General features: G+C 40.8%; 1 pseudogene; it reads right to left on the bottom strand.

Annotated features, from left to right (window-relative positions):
* Positions 1-16,916: 16,916 nt before the first annotated feature.
* On the bottom strand, positions 16,917-18,181 carry LOC138035562 (ectonucleotide pyrophosphatase/phosphodiesterase family member 5 pseudogene; annotated as a pseudogene).

Raw genomic sequence — 18,181 nt, 5'->3', positions numbered from 1 at the left:
CGACCGACCCAATATCAGGAAACGCATTCGACGCTAAACGAAAAAAAAAAGGGGGATGGCCTAAAAGAAAAAAACATGGGGATGGCCTAAAAGAAAAAAAAACATGGGGATGGCCTAAAAGAAAGAAAAAAGGGGGATGGCCTAAAAGATATTCAGGCTTTGCTTGAATTCGAGAACACTTCCATTATACTGCTTGTTTACGTTCGGTTTGTTAAATTCCGTGCATTGAGAGACACTTAAAAACAGGCAAATTTCGCTAAAGTTACTTCGAATACAGCGAATCGGTCAATTAAAGATAAACACGATAAAAATTCACATTCAAACCTGTAATTTTTTTGCAAGGTGGATTCCCAGAAGCGTTCAAACACTTTCGAGAAAGTCTATAATCTTGAGATGATTTTTTTGCTAGTGAGCTAGTGATCCGCGAAGACACGTTTGTCCACCTTGCCAACCTCGAGAACGGCACACTGCTATCTTTATGCCAATCTCGTACCCAGAGTCATCGGGCTTATTGGTCAGCGGGGTTAGCGCCCGGAGAGACTCTGGGATAATGAACTCCATTTTCCCAGAAAACGTGGGTTCTGGTCGTATTGCGCTTGCTGTAAGAGCGAGATAAGATGAAACTTCTGACGCTTTCGGTAAGTGTGTTTTTAGTGTTCCAGCGTGAATTCCATCGTGCAATCAATACGATCGACATTTTTTTGTTGAAACGAGACCAATGTCCTCTTCTACTACAAATTGTGCCTCCACTACTCAATCGGACACTCAAGCTAGATGATATATGGGCGCGTTGGCCAGCCAAGCCACCGTGCAGTTTATTGCACCGCGCAGTGCATTGGATTTGTTACAAATATTAATACATCAATTTTAAAATAAAGAGAAAAGAAATGCACCAGTGCAGGACACGAAAACCCCTTAAAAAAAACCAGTAGGTGGAGAAAAGCGGGCAACGTGTACCCCCTACCAAGGCAGTGGTGCGACCCTCGGGGTTCTAGGGTATTCTACTTGAAAGACACTAATTACAAAGTAAATGAACGCTATCATATACCGCCTAACGAAGGCATTAAACACTAAATCAGCTCGATAGGACAAAAAACGAAACAGGACTTGTGCACGGGGCGAAGGCTGACCGTAGAATGCCTCACTCGCTAAACGATCGCCAAATACAAACCACAATCAGGTGGCACTCCAAGCGCCTGCCGCTCACAACCAGGCCTCTGCTACGTGACGGCAAAATATCAATTTATGCTAATCAGGATTATCACAAATTACATTTTTATGTTTCCGTAATTCTGAATGGTTCCGACAAGACCTTCTTCCACGGATTTCTCCACAAAGTGACCGTTGAAATGTTTTCTCACGGTACTTTCGCAACAGCAACAGCAATCAGTTTCTAGCAGCGTGGGAAAATTCTCGTGCGGTATTAGAATTCAAACCCCGTCGTTTTATTACTGGGTTGCCAGTATGGCATTAACCATTAACCATTAACCCATTCCATTACGCTATTAAATGAAGCACAATTTCAAAAGATCATGGCTGTGATAGTCAGTAAACATGAACCGGAAGTTTGCATGCAGTGGCAAGAAATCCGTTCAAAAATGCGGCGATCTTGTTAGTGAATTCATTTTTGTTTTCAGCTATGTTTGGAAGGACAATAAAGCTTAGAAACCGAGCTTTCTATCCCCGTTTAGACCTGGGGAGAATAGCGAATACTGTCCTTTCAGTTGGGCGATTGTGATCTTTGTGTTGAATTTGCACATTTATTGCCAAACTTTATAACACTTGGAAGAAAAAGAAAACTAACAAAAACAAAAACCCGGTATCTTGCCATCATTTGACACAGATGCCTCACTGTTTCGCGAGTAAACACGCCGCGGTAACTTGATCACGGCGCCCGCTGAATTCGATGTCACTTTCGATTTTGCGATTTACGTGTGCAGCCAAAGGTACAATAAAATTGAATAGAGGGTTGTGATCAGCTGCAACGAATGATCCCAAAAATCTCGTAAAATGGTTTTCTCTGATGGTAACTTTTCATATTCGCGGTTCAAAATTAATGTTGTTTTCATGTCGTAAATTTTGTTGCTGATGTGAAAATATTTTATTCTTGATCGACCGTCCTCATCACTTCTTTCTGCTCTTCCTAAAAACTGTGTATCAATATTTATTTACTTTTGCACCAAAATTTTTTTGCATAAGGCAAGCTAACAAAATCTGTACCTCGCTTAGTTCGCATTTTTGAGCGTTAAAATAGAATTTTCGGTCCTATGCTTCTGTTACAAATTGGTATATTTTTTAGGTCACCCATCCAGATAATAACTTCGCCGGACCGGGGTTGACTTCAGTGAAAGTTTGTTTTACAAAGCTATCAGATGCTCGGAGTGTACGCTTAAACTTGTGATGAAAAGAAGTTGTGAGGGAACTTGAAAATGTTCAACAATACATGTCAGCCCAGAAGCCAGTGTTCCTCGATTCCCTTTTATTTCTTCAATCTTTCTGGGTTTAGTACTTTGCTAGTAACCACATGTCTTCTCAGGGAGCTATTTACCTATGACTTCTACCATGGCACTACAATGCTATACGATACCAAAACAATATCGTGTACTATTAGAGCTACATATTACGCAAAGACAACTTGAATCTTCTGGAAGACAAAACGCAGCTCAGTTGATAATATGGAATAAAGCGCTGTGTTACTGCACCACCAAACGTACGCAATGCGTGCCTATTTTTTTCTAAAGATAACAGGAATTGTTTCTTTCTGACAAATGATTAATAGGCTGGTAGCCAGGTTTTTAACTTCAGAAAAAGATCTGTTTCGTCGTATCAACGTGTAAGCCAAAGGGCCTCTGCTGGCACGACTTCTGGGTGACCCCTTAAATGGTCTTAATGACCCCCGACTTGAAAAAATTGACTAGAACGTTGAAGTTTAATACCACCCAACTCAGTCCCTTCTGTTTTTGAGTAACACATACCACAGGCAACCCAGTGTACGCTCATCGAGCGTCTAGTTATTTTTGTGATTTATGTATTTCTGAGGTAGAAAAAAACAAACAGCACTGAAACTAGCTTTAGATTTTGAATCTCCCTCCAAATTCTGGGGTTTCAGAATTACTTACCGACTTCCTGTCGGACGTCCTTTGCCATGCAAGCGACAAATAAAAAAAATAGGTCCGCAATGCGTACTTGGGGTCTTATGCTTAGTTTAACCCCATTGGGCCCCTTATAGACTTTGGTACTGCGGTGTCACTTTTACCATGGGTGATTGGTTGAAAATTTGCTATGACAGTGCAGCACTGAATTGGGTTCCTTAAGTATGCTTCAAATGTCAGGACCTGTTCAGAATTTTACAGCGATAACTCGCCGCTAATATTTCTCTTAGTGCCATTTGCACAGTTTAGACAACTTTTGCTGCACACTACATCATCTCTATCAGCTATTTACTAGTAACAGAAGAACTAGAATGGCTGAGAAACAAGTACAGCACTGTCATACATTCATATGACCCTATAAATGAACAAGAGAATGTTGAAATACAACTACAATTCCAAGATGAATCATCAGTAGATGAGGTGTTCAATGAGCAAGTACCCTAAAAGCTTGCTGCAAGTTCCCAAACTACTGAAAATCATGGTCCAACAGCAATGAGAATGTATAATCAGCCAACAGAAATATCTGATGATCAATTACGTCAATGCAATGCAAAGCTTACAACACTACTTTCCTCCATATTCATCGACGACTAAAAGAGATATTTGATATTAACAACTCACAGCTTTTGCTGGTATCAGTATTACTGCTCTTGGTGATTTATGCCAGCTACCTCCAATTTAAAGAAAATTAGGCAAATAATGCCTCTAATGTTTGTCACACAGTGGCTGTTGGTCAATGATATCATATATTGTAGGACCTGGAGTTTCTTCCACATCATTTGCTTGCCTTATAAGCAATGGGATGAAAACATTATAGCACATCATTAGTGTACACCAAAACATCACCTTATTCCCCGACTTGTAATGTCCAACAACTTCCTTTAATGTTGGCAAGTAAAACACATTTAAGTATCATATTCCAAGGGCGCGATCCATTCAACCAAAATTTCCGACCGGTCCGACCGGGAAAAGAGGACCACCTCAAAAGGTGGACCAGTTTTTTCGAAACTTTTCCGGTTGGACCGAACCGATCCATTGAGTTTTGGACCGAAATTTCAGGAAATTTTGGTTGAATGGATCGCGCCCCAAAATCGCCCTCGCACAAGTGAAAAAGCATCCTTGGCTTTGACAAAGTTGTTGTGACAGCTGATCCTTGACCGGTATTGTTCGATTGTTGTTCCCATTGGCTGGTGGCTAGTAGCAGACAACAGTAAGAGTACGAAAATTATACTATTCTTTGAGAGCGCAAGACTCTTATTCAATGCAAGTATGTTTAAGAGTACAATAACTCTTTCAGTATGAGGTGTAACCCGCACCGATAGTTCAAGCCGATAAATACTGGCTTGCGAGAGCTTGTGAGATACTCGTGCCGCGTCTTAGCTTCAGTGCAATCCGCACTAAACACAAGCCGAGTGTAGATATGTTGGCTTGCATGACTAAACGGCAACTCCCGTATCGATATCGCTGAGGAAAGTCCACTCAGCGACACCTGAATGAAAAAACAAAGAACAATCAAGGCAGGAAAGTTTAATTAATTTTCGAAATGAAAGAAAGAAAACCAATCATAAACAGCACGACAGAGCAATTTTAAAACAGAAATAACTTATCTTGAACAATTACAATTAATTTGCGACGGAAAGCTCTTTAAGATTTTCCCAAAACAGGGAAAACGACTGCAGATTTAATGTACAACGGCGACTAAAAGCCAGAAGCAATGGCCGACACTTGAAATTGCTAGTACCCAGTCTACATGCCAGACTATTTATACTCTCGGAAATCTGTCACATGACATCTCGTCCTGACAATTAAGATCTGCCTCTGACTTAGGGGCCCGGTCTGTATGCATAAAAATGCATAAGACCCCAAAAATAGTTCAAGTCGACAGTCGTTCAAGTCCATCATTCCAGAGTCTCTTCGGGCTCTCACCCGCTGACCAAAAGGCCCGAGGAGTCTGGGTACGAGATTGTAACCTGAAGCCTGAACAATCCAGGACTTCAACGGGGTTTGAACCCATGACCTCTGCGATGCCGGTGCAATGCTCTACCCACTTAGCTACGAATGCTTACAGTTGAGAGCAGGTCAGTTTGTTAGGGCCATGTGTTACCGTGAAAGGAATGATAGTCAAAGTCGGGCTATTGACGTAAAAGAGAAATGATCCTCGCGTTTTCCTGGAGAAATTTCTATCGCGTGAATTTGTTTTATATTGGGCCACTTCACCTTGCAGCAAACCACCTTAAGTTTTTAAAATGCCATGGTTAAGATGTGCTCATAACTTGGGTACACGATAACCATGTTGCTCTTTACATTAAAATAACCGTGTAATTTGGACGAGGATTAAAGAGCTTCTTCCCATTTCGTGGATTTGTTTTATATTAGCCCATTTCTCCGTGGCAGGTCCGTGTAGGAAACCGTCTTATGTTTGTAGAATGCTATGGTTAACATGTGCCCTTAATTTGGGTACACAATAACCATGTTGCATTATTAACGATTTTTATTCAAAAGAATAGGGATACTCTTGTAACCGTCTTAGGTTTGCTGCATGCCATGGTTTACATATGCCCATACTGAGTTTGGGTTACCATTTTTCTCGTTTGTTTGTAGTGATCTTCGGCTTGTCAGTTTTTTCACCTCTAAAAGTTATGGGATTACGTTGATGAAACAGGAGCCGATGAGTAGGGGCCTCCCTATGCTCTGTACCCTTGAGTTAACCTTGGCGCCTATCTTTCTATTTTTAGAACTAACCCTTCAGCAGGAGATTCACGTTTTCATCAATTTACTCAATTTGCATTCATTTTTTTTTTGTTATTTTTGTTTTCATTTGACAAAACTGTATTCTGATTGACCATGCTAAATAGTGCGTGCAGAGCCGAAGAACTCGGGCTTTCTAAAACAGAAAGATACGCGAAAAAGTTTACTCCAAGAGCTTGTATGGGAGAGGCAAGCTCCTACTCATGGGCTCCTTCTAACTATGTTATTTGTTATTTGATCCGTGATCCTTCAAGACCTTTGATGGCGCAAAGATTAACAAGGCGCTACAGTGTACAAAATTAATTGGAGTTTTAATCAATACTAACTTAAGTTGGAACCACATAAAGAACAAATCGTTTTTCTCGTTTACATTAAGCGTGCGTTTCGTTTTACAAACTTGTAGCCCATTCTCATTCCCAGAGTCCGCTTTTCTTTTGGTCAGCGCCAAGAAAACCAACTCTGGCCACCGCCAAAGCAGAAGTCTGCGACTCATGGACTTTCGGCTGTTCTGCGCATTCTCAGAAATGTGAAAAAATAACGGTCGTCAACGGTTACAACATTATACCACTACCTCGACTGCGCGTATTTTTTGGCTGTGGCCAGAGTCCGTGTTCTTGTAGCCTGTGTACAGCCACCCACTCTCCGCAAAAAAAATTGGAGAGGAGCGTCTGTGATTTACCGTCAGTAATCGTGTTCCGGAATAATTTTGCATACATTATTAAGTGATCTACGCTGACCAAAATTTGCGTGGTTCATATTTCTTTCGAGCTAAATTCTCAAAATGGTGGTAAATGATGTAGATTTTAAACGTGCATTGAAGAGCGTCGCACTCGTAAGGGATAGCGGGAGACGTTTTCGAGTGGACAATGCTTTGAATAGTGTTACATTGGTCAGGAGCGCTTTCATTTCTTAAGCGCTGACAACAATTCCTACAAATGCACGTAGAATCGATTTCCACTTTACACTCCATAGATAACAATTCCGCTCGTACTTTAAAAGAAAAACCTCTTTGACCATCAAAAAGATTTTTATTCGTATTTTTTACCGTGCGCAAAGTACATACGAACTCATCGTAAAATTTAAGATTAAACGAGACTTACCTGTAAGTTGAAGTTTGATGTGAATTCTACCGATTCCTAGTCTACGTCACAAGGAATCACGTGAGATTTCAAAGCCCTGTGGTCATGAATTTAAGACAACAAAAGGTAGGTTTGGCAGACTGTATTTGCCTCTAACAAAACCGAGCCAAAGTTACATGGAGTATTGATTGGTTTCTGGTAAAACTTAGCAAAGGTTCCGCAGTTAGACCATCCGGCAGATTTCAGAATAACTTCTAGCGGCATTCCCGCCCTGGCAGCAGCACTGGTGGATGCTTCCCTAGTGCTGTGGGCCCCAAATTTGGTGGTATCTATGCCCGCAGCTTTCAAGACATTTTTGATCCAACGTGAAATTGTGTCCTTACTAACAGGTTTAAATGGTTTCTGAAAACTCAACAGTAACTGATTTCTGTTAGTGTCACCCCTATGAACACTAGTCTTATCAACATATACTTTCAAATGACGAATAATACATAAATTAGGCTCCTGGTCAAAAGCTTCCAGTTCAATAGGCTTGTGCTGTTTCCCTGGTCGGGAGTGCTTCTGGAGCCTGGTCAGATAAAAAATACATTTCTTTTCTGACATGTCCATATGTTTAACATCTAGGCAGTGAATGGTTTGTGTTCGCTGACCAGTTAACAGAGCTAGTAACATAACAACTTTAAATGTAAGTTTCTTAAGTGAAATGTCCTCAACAGGAGGGTAGGAACGAAGATGAGTTAATACTTGACTGACATCCCAGATGGTTTCATAACGTGGTAATGAGGGCTTCTGTTCAAAAACACCCTTTAGAAATCGCTTTACTAATGGGTGTGTACCAAAGGTAGCAGAGTCACTAATGACAAGTATTGTTGAAATAGCTGATCTTGCTGTATTAACTCCACTATAGCCAACACCTGACTTGACTAGGTCTGCAAGAAAGTTTATTGCTTGAGCTACAGTAGCTGAAACTGGACTGATCCCTTTTGAGCTGCAGTAATTTCCCCACTTCGAAAGATACGTTCGGTACTGCTTTTTTGTCCCGTTTCTCCAGGCACACAGGATGATATCTGAAGCTGCTTGTGAAAGGCCGCTTGAATGCAACTGTTCCCGGATAAGTGGCAGATGAGAAGGTCCAGTTTCTTGTGTAATGGATGTACTTTCTGTGGGTGGCTGGGTAACAAAAGTAGTCTGGCATTGTGCTGCAGAAGGACTGGGCAGCTCATCAGCATTCTCATAGCCATTAAGTACCACACCTGAGTTGGCCATCTGGGGATCGCCACTATCCCCGTGGCTTTGTCCTGTCTCAGTTTTTGAAGAACCTTTGGAATCACACTGAAGGGGGGAAAATAATAACCATTTAGTTCATTCCACTGAGCTGAAAAAGCATCTACTAAGTATGCTCCAGGGTCAGGTCGGAAGGAAATATATCTTGGGAATTGATTGAGTCTCGACGCAAACATGTCAACATCTGGGCGAGCTTGCAGCTTATCAAGGGCTTTATTTAAGAGAGTGGGGTTCAGCATCCACTCAGTATTGGTGTTTATTTCCCTTGACTGTCTATCAGCTGCTACATTACTTTTCCCTGGTATGTGTTCTGCAGATATCCAGATGTTTCTAGCCATGCACCAGCACCAGATATCTAAAGCCACTTTGTTGCATTGTACAGAGTGATTAGTGCCCATGTTATTTATCGCTGCCACTGCTGTTGTATTATCAATTTTCAGTCTGACATGTTTATTATTTAGTTTTGTCACAAAAGCTTGGAGTGAAAAGAAGGCAGCCATTAATTCTAGGTAGTTGATATGCTATTCAGCTTCTTGGGGTGTCCAGTGGCCCCCACAAGTCAGATCTTTGAAAACACCTCCCCATCCAATTTTTGATGCATCAGTGCTAATTGTTAGTGATGGGGGGTCATGATTTATAACGTTGAATGAATTTTCAATATTTTCGATCCACCATTGTAGTTCTGTTTTGGCATCTGTGGAGAGTTACATAAAGGCCTCATAGTTGCCATTATTGTCTTTGATAGCATGAGATTTCTCTTGTACTAGTTTTCTGTAATACAATGGCCCATACATAACAGCAGGGAAACTTGAGACCAGTAGTCCTATGACACTTGCAACCTCTCGTATAATGTATTTTGACCTCTCCTGCAGTGCTGTGCATGCATTTTTAATTTTTTGTTTTTTCTCCATGGTCAGTCTGACAGTCATTGTGATGGAATTTAGCATAACTCCCAGAAAATTAACTTCTTGGGATGGTATCAGACATGATTTTTCAGGGTGAGGACAAAATCCCAGGTCAACAAACAGTTTTAATGTTTCAAGCACAGTAGTTAGACTGTGATTTGACCGGTGGTTTGAGTTTGCCCCATAGTTCGTGGTTCACGAGGGGCACTTTCAATTTTTCGCAGTTGCCGGGTCGCACATACAGCTCTAGCTTTTCTTTAAGCTTTGCTTCCTTGAGCTTACCAGCAAATCTCTTATTAATAAGATTCGCTAGATGTTCATTTATGTTTGGGCCCAATCTCTTTCAGGAGCTTGTCACTCGAGTCGCCATCTTGTTCGTCGTCTCCAAGGATGGCGTGAACTGCATCGCAGTCAGAGTCGTCCGATGCGTCATCTGAATCAGACAAAGCTTTTCTAGCTTTCTTTTTCGAGGGTCCCGGTTGGGAGTTTGAGTCACTTTTTGACTCTGCCTTGGACTTTTTCGGTACTTTCCGCTTTAGTGAAGCATCGGTGATGCGTGTTGACGTTCCCGCCAAAAGATCAACTTTCTTTTGCAGTCCTTGAATAGCTTCCCCCAGTTTATTGGGAGCGATAGCATGAGCACCGGTGGTGTCATGATCATTTTCGTCTTCGGCTAGCACTGCAGCTTCGTCTTCTTCAGCGCTAAAGGAAAGTTTGTCCATCTCATTCATATTGGCATCCGCCATAACCGAAAGCTTACCGCACACTGACCTGGCTTGCTCGCGCAATCTCACGTGATTCCTTGTTATACGTCGTAGACTAGGATGGGGTAGAATCTCTCACGTTGGTTCTCACGTTGTTGATGTGGAAAAATAAAAATAAAGGCCAATCAAAACTCGTTGTTTCAATAATGTAATGATCGATGAGTAATAACCAATCAAATCATTAATATGGCGTACCGTTTCAGACAAAAATTCTTGTTGTAGAATATCTAATACATCTAGCAAATACATTCAACTTATCTTGGAATATACAACTTATGGAAAAAGATGTATCACTTATTGAGAAAAAGATACTACTTACTACAAAAATATCAAACTTGTAGCGCAAATAAACACCTCTGTGTAAAAAGTAGGCCTAAAAACGTTTGTTTAGGCCTAATTAGGCCTAAGGTTAGCTTTTATGAATGTTTAGGATAGTTTTTACTCTCTGTATTGTACTGTGATTCCGGATTCCGGATTCGTGGTTTTAGGGTTGCCCTTGACGAAGTCCCACGTGGACAGTTCAGAGAGACTCCCTATAGCAAGAACTTTGCTGCTAATGCGGTGGAGTTTTCTGATGAATTGCAAGAAGAATAAATTAGATGTAAGTGCATTGAACTCTTTGAACGGAGATTAAGATGCTGCTCAGAGCCAAAGTTGTATTTTGTCAGAGCCACTGGCAATAAAATAGTCAAACTGAACTCTGGTCCTTTCACCGGAAAGGTGGTGAAACACGCGTCAAGGTTCGTTGTATATCAGAGCCACTACGGTAGCGCATGATAAGAGCTTGAAACGTTGGTATGGCAGCGATTGTCAAGGTGATGAAGAAGGTGATGATCCATTGGAAAGTGAGGATGATGAGAGTTTAATGGTTTCTCCCTTTGCTTTGAAATCAAATTATAAATCAGAGGTTACTGAGCCGCCAAAGAAGAAAGTATATGAAACGACTGTAAGTGATGATGAGAATAAAGCAAGTACAAGCCCTTCCTGTAGTGGCTGCCTCTCACAATCCAGCTGCAGTACGCAGAGCAAACCTGTGAGGGAATCACAACTTATGGTGGGATACAACACGTATGTTAACATGTTTCCAGATGAAATCAATGTAGATGATGAGAATTGTGATGATGATGTTGATTTACATGCTGCCATTCAAGCAAGCCTGGAGGATCAAAGAGAGACAGGTTCCTGTTCCATGAATAAGGCAAAAGCATCTGATGTCCTCAGAAAGTTTGTGGATGATAACTTGGACAATCAAAGACATGTCAACATTGTAATAAGCAGAAAGAATGTTCTGTCAAGTGCTCTTAGAGCCTTAGAAAGAGGCAAATTTTCGTTTGTTTGCCCAGTCCACGTTATATTCTCAGGTGAAGATGGAGTAGACCCTGGTGGGCCAAGGAGAGAATTTTTTCATCTTCTTTTGATGTCACTTAAGAATTTTCTATGGTACATGGTTTTCCCATGACCTAGAGCTGCTCCATGGAAACAAATATGAGTTAGCTGGAAAGTTGGTGGCATGGAGTGTTCTCCAGGGTGGGCCTGGGCCCAAATGTCTTTCCCTAGAAGCATTTTCCATCATCAAAGATCTTCCATTCAACACAAGTCAGGCAATCGAGGCTGTCTGTGATGAAGAAATCAAGGAGGTCCTTAAAGGGTTACAGGGATGTGTTAGTGAAGGAGAATTCAATGCCCTAAAAGAGTCAGGTGGTGATTTAATTGCAAATCATGGCTACTCAAGGGTATTCACAGCTGATTTTAGCAAGAAAAGTGAGATCCAGCATTGCCTCCTTTAAGGCCTGGTTTTTACTAGCGACGCAAGTATAAGCACAAGCAGCACACGCAGAAATGCAGCATGTATTGTAATCAAATTTTCCAATCAGCTGACACATTCACACTTCCTTGTTATTGATTAGCTAGCCATTGATGCTAATTATTTATGCATTTACATGTTTAATATTCTCATTAAAGTTATCTTGCTACTCTCATACAAGGAGATGCCATACTCGCTATCATCAGACGGTGAGTCCACATCATTTAGTAGAGTAGAAAATTCCCTCTCTGTCAGTTGGATGGTAGACCTGGGTACTTCAATGTGATTTTCTGTCTGAAGTTCAGGCAGGGGTGCATTATCATCAATTCCATAATGGTGATCAACACTTCTTGGATCCAAAAATTCCCAGTCATGTAATCAGATTGTGCATACTGATAAAATCTTTCTGTCCACTTTTGAAGAGGAGAGTGTCCTCCTTCCCTTGACAGTGGGTGGTTATTCCACTGCATAACAAATTGATCAATTGTGTTGTTTAATCTAGGAATATTGATATAGTGCAATGCATATAAATCCATTTCATCGTTAGGATCCAAAAGCTCTTTCTTCTAAAAAGTAAAAGATGTTCTTATAGTAAGAGACTACATCGTTGTGAACATCACGCCACAATCTCTGGAGACGCTGATTGTGAACTGATTGTCCAGTTGACACTGATTTGGAATCCACATCATATCGAGTTAGCATAAGTCTGGCTACATCCACATTTTCAGTCCCATAATCAGTGCGTATCCTTCTAGGGTAATGGTAAATATTGGTAGCTCTCACAAACAGGTCCAGAAATGTTGATGCTTCATTATTTGTGGATGCTTTGAGGAACAACAGTGCGGGAAAATCCATCTATGGCATCATGGATGGCGATGCGCCACCTTATTAATTTGTGGTGACCATCAAGATGCCTAAAAAACAACCACATGATTACAATTATGATTTAAAGAACAAGGAAAAAATTGCAATTCAGAATAACATCAATATTTCCATGTGCTATCTTTAATGTATGATCAAAATTGCATAATTTAGACCATTTCAGCCAAGTTTTAGGTTTTTAGAAAGCCTGAGGAATTAAGATAATTGACTTTGCTTTACAAAACCTGATTAATTTAAAAAACGAAGAGTGAAAGTGGCCTAATTTTATGCTTATAATTAATTGCTATAAGCCTTGGCTTTCATTACACTGCAGAAGGCCATAAACACATGCAACCCTTTTTAACATTTTTCAGTTTGTAACTGACATTCATATTCTTGCATAACATTGTCAGTGAATGTGTGAATGCAACTGTTGGCAGAATTAACTTTAATTTAATGAGCTCAAACACCCAAATCAATCTTGTGGGCATAATATAAGCTTAAGTAGTATTTTATGCCTGTAGTTAAGTTCTCTGTTCTCTGAGTCTCCGCCTTTGGACACGGATCCCTCTTCCTCTAAACCAGGCTATAATCATCTTTTCACCAGAATTTGGTGATATTTTTAGGACATGTTCAACTAACATGTGTTCAAAAACCAACATTTAACTTGATTTACTTTCATTGTTCATTTCAGTTTACAGTGTCCCCAATTAGCGCTCCAGCGCTAGAACGACTAGACACTTAAATAAAGTTCCTTTCCTTTTCTTCCCTTTCCTAGATTATCAACCTCGTCATCACTTATTTCAGAGAAAAGTTCACGAGAAGAAGCCATACTGTAACTGTCTCTTCTGCGCCTTATAGTTTTTTCTGATATACCCAACATTTTAGCTATACCAGACCATGAAAACCCAAGTGACCTTAACTCATCCAGTTATTCTTCTGGAATTACCAGGGTTGGTCGAGAACGCATGTTTTATGAGTCAAATGAGTCAATGAGTCATGAGTCATGAGTCAATGGACTCACAGTCAATATAGCAATAATTTGTTGATTAAGCCTAAGCCCTCGTTTCAGTGATTAGGCCTAAGCACTCTCTGAAATTTTAGCTTTCATTTTATGGTTTAAGTAACTGCACTAACTCTTTGACTCATTGACTCATTGACTCATAAATACTTGACACTCGGGTTGGTCGCCCTCTTATCTTTGATGACATGGTTGGACATGAATAATGGACTTCTCTTTTGTCAATGAAGCTAAATCGTTCTTCTAAGCTTTGAATAAGTGTTCCGAATTCGATAACTGCTAGAAGGATGTCATCCATAACCTTTTTGCTGAGATTCCACTGGTATTGAGACAACGAGAACGGAGATAACGAATTCTAAGCAACGGTCTCGGAATCTTTCAATTGTTACGCTATCAACTACATAGAGGATATTACAAGGCCGCGCGGGGATACGAATTTTATCTTCGAGTGCCGGCGAACGAGTGAGAGATACTTTCAGCAATATCTTTTAGGGGCCAAAATCAGGGATCTGGTATCTTTTATGGTGTCTTAAAGGTTTTTGGGCCACCAAAGTCTAAGCTGGTCTTAGCGTATCTTTTTAAGATAATAACATATTACATAATAATACCAGCAACGACAGCGTTTAAATTTGCTTTTATCGTTTAATTATTTCCAATTACTAACATGTAACTTAACTTGTGGTATATTTTAGGGGAAAAATCTTATGTTGCCATGCCCACCTTCGTAAGACTCCGGTATCTTTTAGGGGTATATTTGAAAGTTTCCGACGATCATCCCCGCCCTACAATATATGGGAGTCCCCCCGCCCCCGGGGCCAAAAGTACGATAGAAAAATTGAACGTAACAAAAATCTCCCAAAATGGTAACTTGTTATATTCGCGGCACAAAATTTGAGTTTTCATCTTGCAAATTTTGTTGCTGGTGGCAAAAAGTTTTATTCTCGATCGACACTTCCTAAAAAAGTTCCTTCTGCTCTTCTTAAAAACTATTTTTCAATATTTATTTACTTTTGCGTCAACATTTGTTTTGCATAAAGCAGGCTAACAAGATCTGTACCTCGTATAGTTCGCATTTTTTATCTTTAAAATAGAATTGTCGGTCGTATGTTGCTGACCGCAAGTCGCATATTTTGGCGTCTCCCATCCAGATACTAACCCCGCCGGACAGAATTAAACTTTAGTAATCAAAGCAAGGTGACAACCCGGTGTGGCCAACACATCACGCATGCGCACAACCATTTCACCCGGTCAGTTAGCAGCCATGGACAGCTATTTCGGCCTTTTGGGCCTCATCAGCATGGCGTAACTAATATACCAGGCGGGTGTGTTTAGCACCCCTTTAAGTGGCAGCTTCACATGCCATACATTTAGTTAACTTTTGTCTCAGAAAGTTGTCAGAAGCTCAGAGTACAAGCTCTTGTGGTTGAAAATGATCAACATTTCAGCCTTGAGGCCAATGTTTCTCGATTTCTTTTTATTTTCTTCAATCTTTCTGGGTTTAGTATTTTACTGAACCACATGTCTTCTCAGGGAGTATTTAGCAAAGACATCTACCATGGCACTGTAATGGTTTACGATACCCAAACAATATTGCGTACTGTTAGAGCTACATATTACGCAAGGACAACTTGAATCTCCTGAAAAGCAAAACGCAGCTCAGTTGACGGTTATGTCAAGTTACTCTTCTACCACACGTGCGCAATGCGTTCCTATTTAAAAAAAATATCCCGTATCTCCTCAATCCCCCCACCTCCAAATATCCCGTATCCCCACAATTTTTTTACCTAAATACCCCGTATTCTGATCGCTTCTCGGCCTTTTTGCTAAAATTAGTTTTTCAGCCAAGGGCTACGGTCAATAAGTACTTAATGACTGGCCCCAAGGGAAACAGTGAGTTTTGTTTCCCCGAGACCCTCAATGTTCCCCGAGGCGAAGCCGAGGGAAACATTGAGGTCGAGGGGAAACAAAACTCACTGTTTCCCGAGGGGCCAGTCATTAAGTGTTTTGTTATACCTCCCAACTCAAAATAGAACAATACACAGATAAAAATTATTTGCTTGACGTCGGCTGGGGTACAGATTTGCCGCCGTTTGAAAGGTGCACGACCTGATCACGTGTGAGTCGAAAGTTCAAGTTGTTGTTGCCCTAGGGCGTCATGAAGTTTTGTTCGCCCTAGGGCGTCATGAACTTTTGACCAATGACACGTGACACGTTCTCCTCCAATCAGAAAACGCATTTGAGTTGGGAGATATAACAAGTACTGTTGTACTACGGTACATTTTTCAGGGCCGAATAAAGCAGGCACAGGACAGTTTCGGCTGTGTCTGTTCTCTCGAGAAGCGATCACTAGGGTTTTTCGGTTAAGTTTTTGATATGTTTTTGTTCAGCGCGAGTGTAGAATCATACCGAACTTTTGTAGTTTCTGAGAACTATTTACTACTTATAGTTTTGTTGAGTTTTGAATCGATAATACAGAGAGTTTGGCGATTTGAACCCGGACTGGACTACTGGATTTAAGCTTTTTTCTTAACGAGATTTCAAGTTATTGTGGAACGTTTGGTACCACGTTACTCCAACACTGAAATCAAGATTATGGAATTGGAATTGTAAAGGGACAGTTTGGACTATAGTATGGAACACGCAACTGCGGGATATTAGATTTTTGAGCATTGAGAAAAATGGAGTACAGATGTAGTCTTTTTGTCTTCCCCACGGCAAATTTGAACAGTTTTCAACGAACAAGTGTCTTTTTGTCTTCCCCACGGCAGATTTAAACAGTTTGCAAGGAACTAAACCAGGATTACAGAACTGGACTTGGAATGCAGGAGGATAAGTTGTTGAACTGTGATTGTCATAAGTTTTTCGGATGATTTGGAGCTGATCTTGTAATTTTTGGATGAACGGAATTACGGAAGCAAGTAAAACTGTGAGATTTGAATAAAGTCTCTTTCAAAAAATAGAAATAAAAAATCCCGTATCCTGATAACCTCTAATAGGGCCTCGTTGTTTGCATTTGCAAATTTAGTAACTTTAAGTGTTTTTACAACAAGCAACTTGTTAAATTACAGATTTATCTTTCTGGTAATCTCTCGTCATTTTCCGAAGTTTACCTGTAGTTGAAGTTCACTGTAGCTGGACAATTTGTGTTAACGGTTTGTGCATCCCACGGATACGCCTTATAGGCGTCTTGTTTCTTGTATTGCACCGATCGTGACCAAAAAAATAATAATTTTGATTTATTGATTGATTTATTGATTAATTGATTAATTAATTAATGGACAGTGCAGGTGTAATGTGATTATCTCGTTTTAGTTAAAAGGTCTTTAGTGTCATCCAAACTACCATTGTTTCGCAAAGGCTCAAATCCCAACATCTTACACATCAAGGGATACAAGCTCACGGATTCAAAAGGTTTCCCCACAAAACCTTTTTTGAATGCGGGCCCGCGCGCAATAAATGCAGTAGACATAGACTTGCAGGTGCAGCTATGCCCATGCGCAAGTCCCGTTTTTGGAAGACTCTTGATAAATCGCCCCTTGCTGGAACTCACAACCCATCCCTCACATGGCACTACTACAAGCCGTGGAATGCGCCTGTTGTTCCTAAAGTGCAAAGCCGCTGGAACTTCATTCTTGCGGTAGACGTGCAAATGAGGAACATGTTTGAGGCTTTTATACACAAATTCTTCCTTTCCCGGTTTTGGTGCCACCAACATATTGAACCAAGAATCCCAGAAGTCGAAATAGTTTGGGTCGACTATTTTGTCAATGTCGATGAATTTGTTACAAGATGCCATGCCGTGATCCGATGTGATGATAATATTAACTTTGTTTAGGAGCTGATGGCGTTTCAGGCCTTCCACAAACATACCAATGGTTTTGTCAACTTCTCGAACAGCTTTGGAGACCCCAACTGTCCCTTTTCGGTGACAAGTTTCGTCGGGCTCTTCAAAATACACGGCGAGGAAATTCGGTGGGTTTGAAGCAGTTAACCAATCCAATATCTTCTGAACACGTTTCTCAAAGGGCAAAACCTTCCCTGTTTTATTAGCAAGGTCAACGTTTGATGATGGGGAGTATTCCCTGTAGGTCGGGTACATCCCTCTAATTTTCACATTGTAGCCTGGCCAATACAATACAGCACTTCTCCCCTGATGACGTTGATTGGTTACCCATATTGGTTCCGCACTGTTCCACCATCGGGGGTCAGTATTAGCGCCTCCAAACTTCGCTTTAAAGACGGGATCATACATACTGTTGCTTACAATGCCGTGGTTCTCTGGATAAAGTCCAGTGACAATGCTGTGATGTCCTGGATACGTTACAGTTGGAAATACAGATCGTACATACGGCACAGTTACTCCTGTTTCTGCGAGAAAATCCATGTTTGGGGTATCCGCCTTGTTGGCGAAATCCCAACGGAAACCATCCAGAGATATCAGAAGGACAGTCTGAGGATCACAGGTCACACCATAGATGAAGGATGTGCTATAGATAACGACGAAGACTGCAAGATCCATTGGTAAATAAATCAAACGCAGAAAACTATATTAATCAAGCAAAA

This window comes from Montipora capricornis, unplaced genomic scaffold, assembly GCF_036669925.1.
Source record: "Montipora capricornis isolate CH-2021 unplaced genomic scaffold, ASM3666992v2 scaffold_422, whole genome shotgun sequence".
Taxonomy (NCBI): domain Eukaryota; kingdom Metazoa; phylum Cnidaria; class Anthozoa; order Scleractinia; family Acroporidae; genus Montipora; species Montipora capricornis.
Note: the sequence above shows the minus strand (reverse complement) of the source record. Positions and strands in the feature narration are given on the sequence as shown.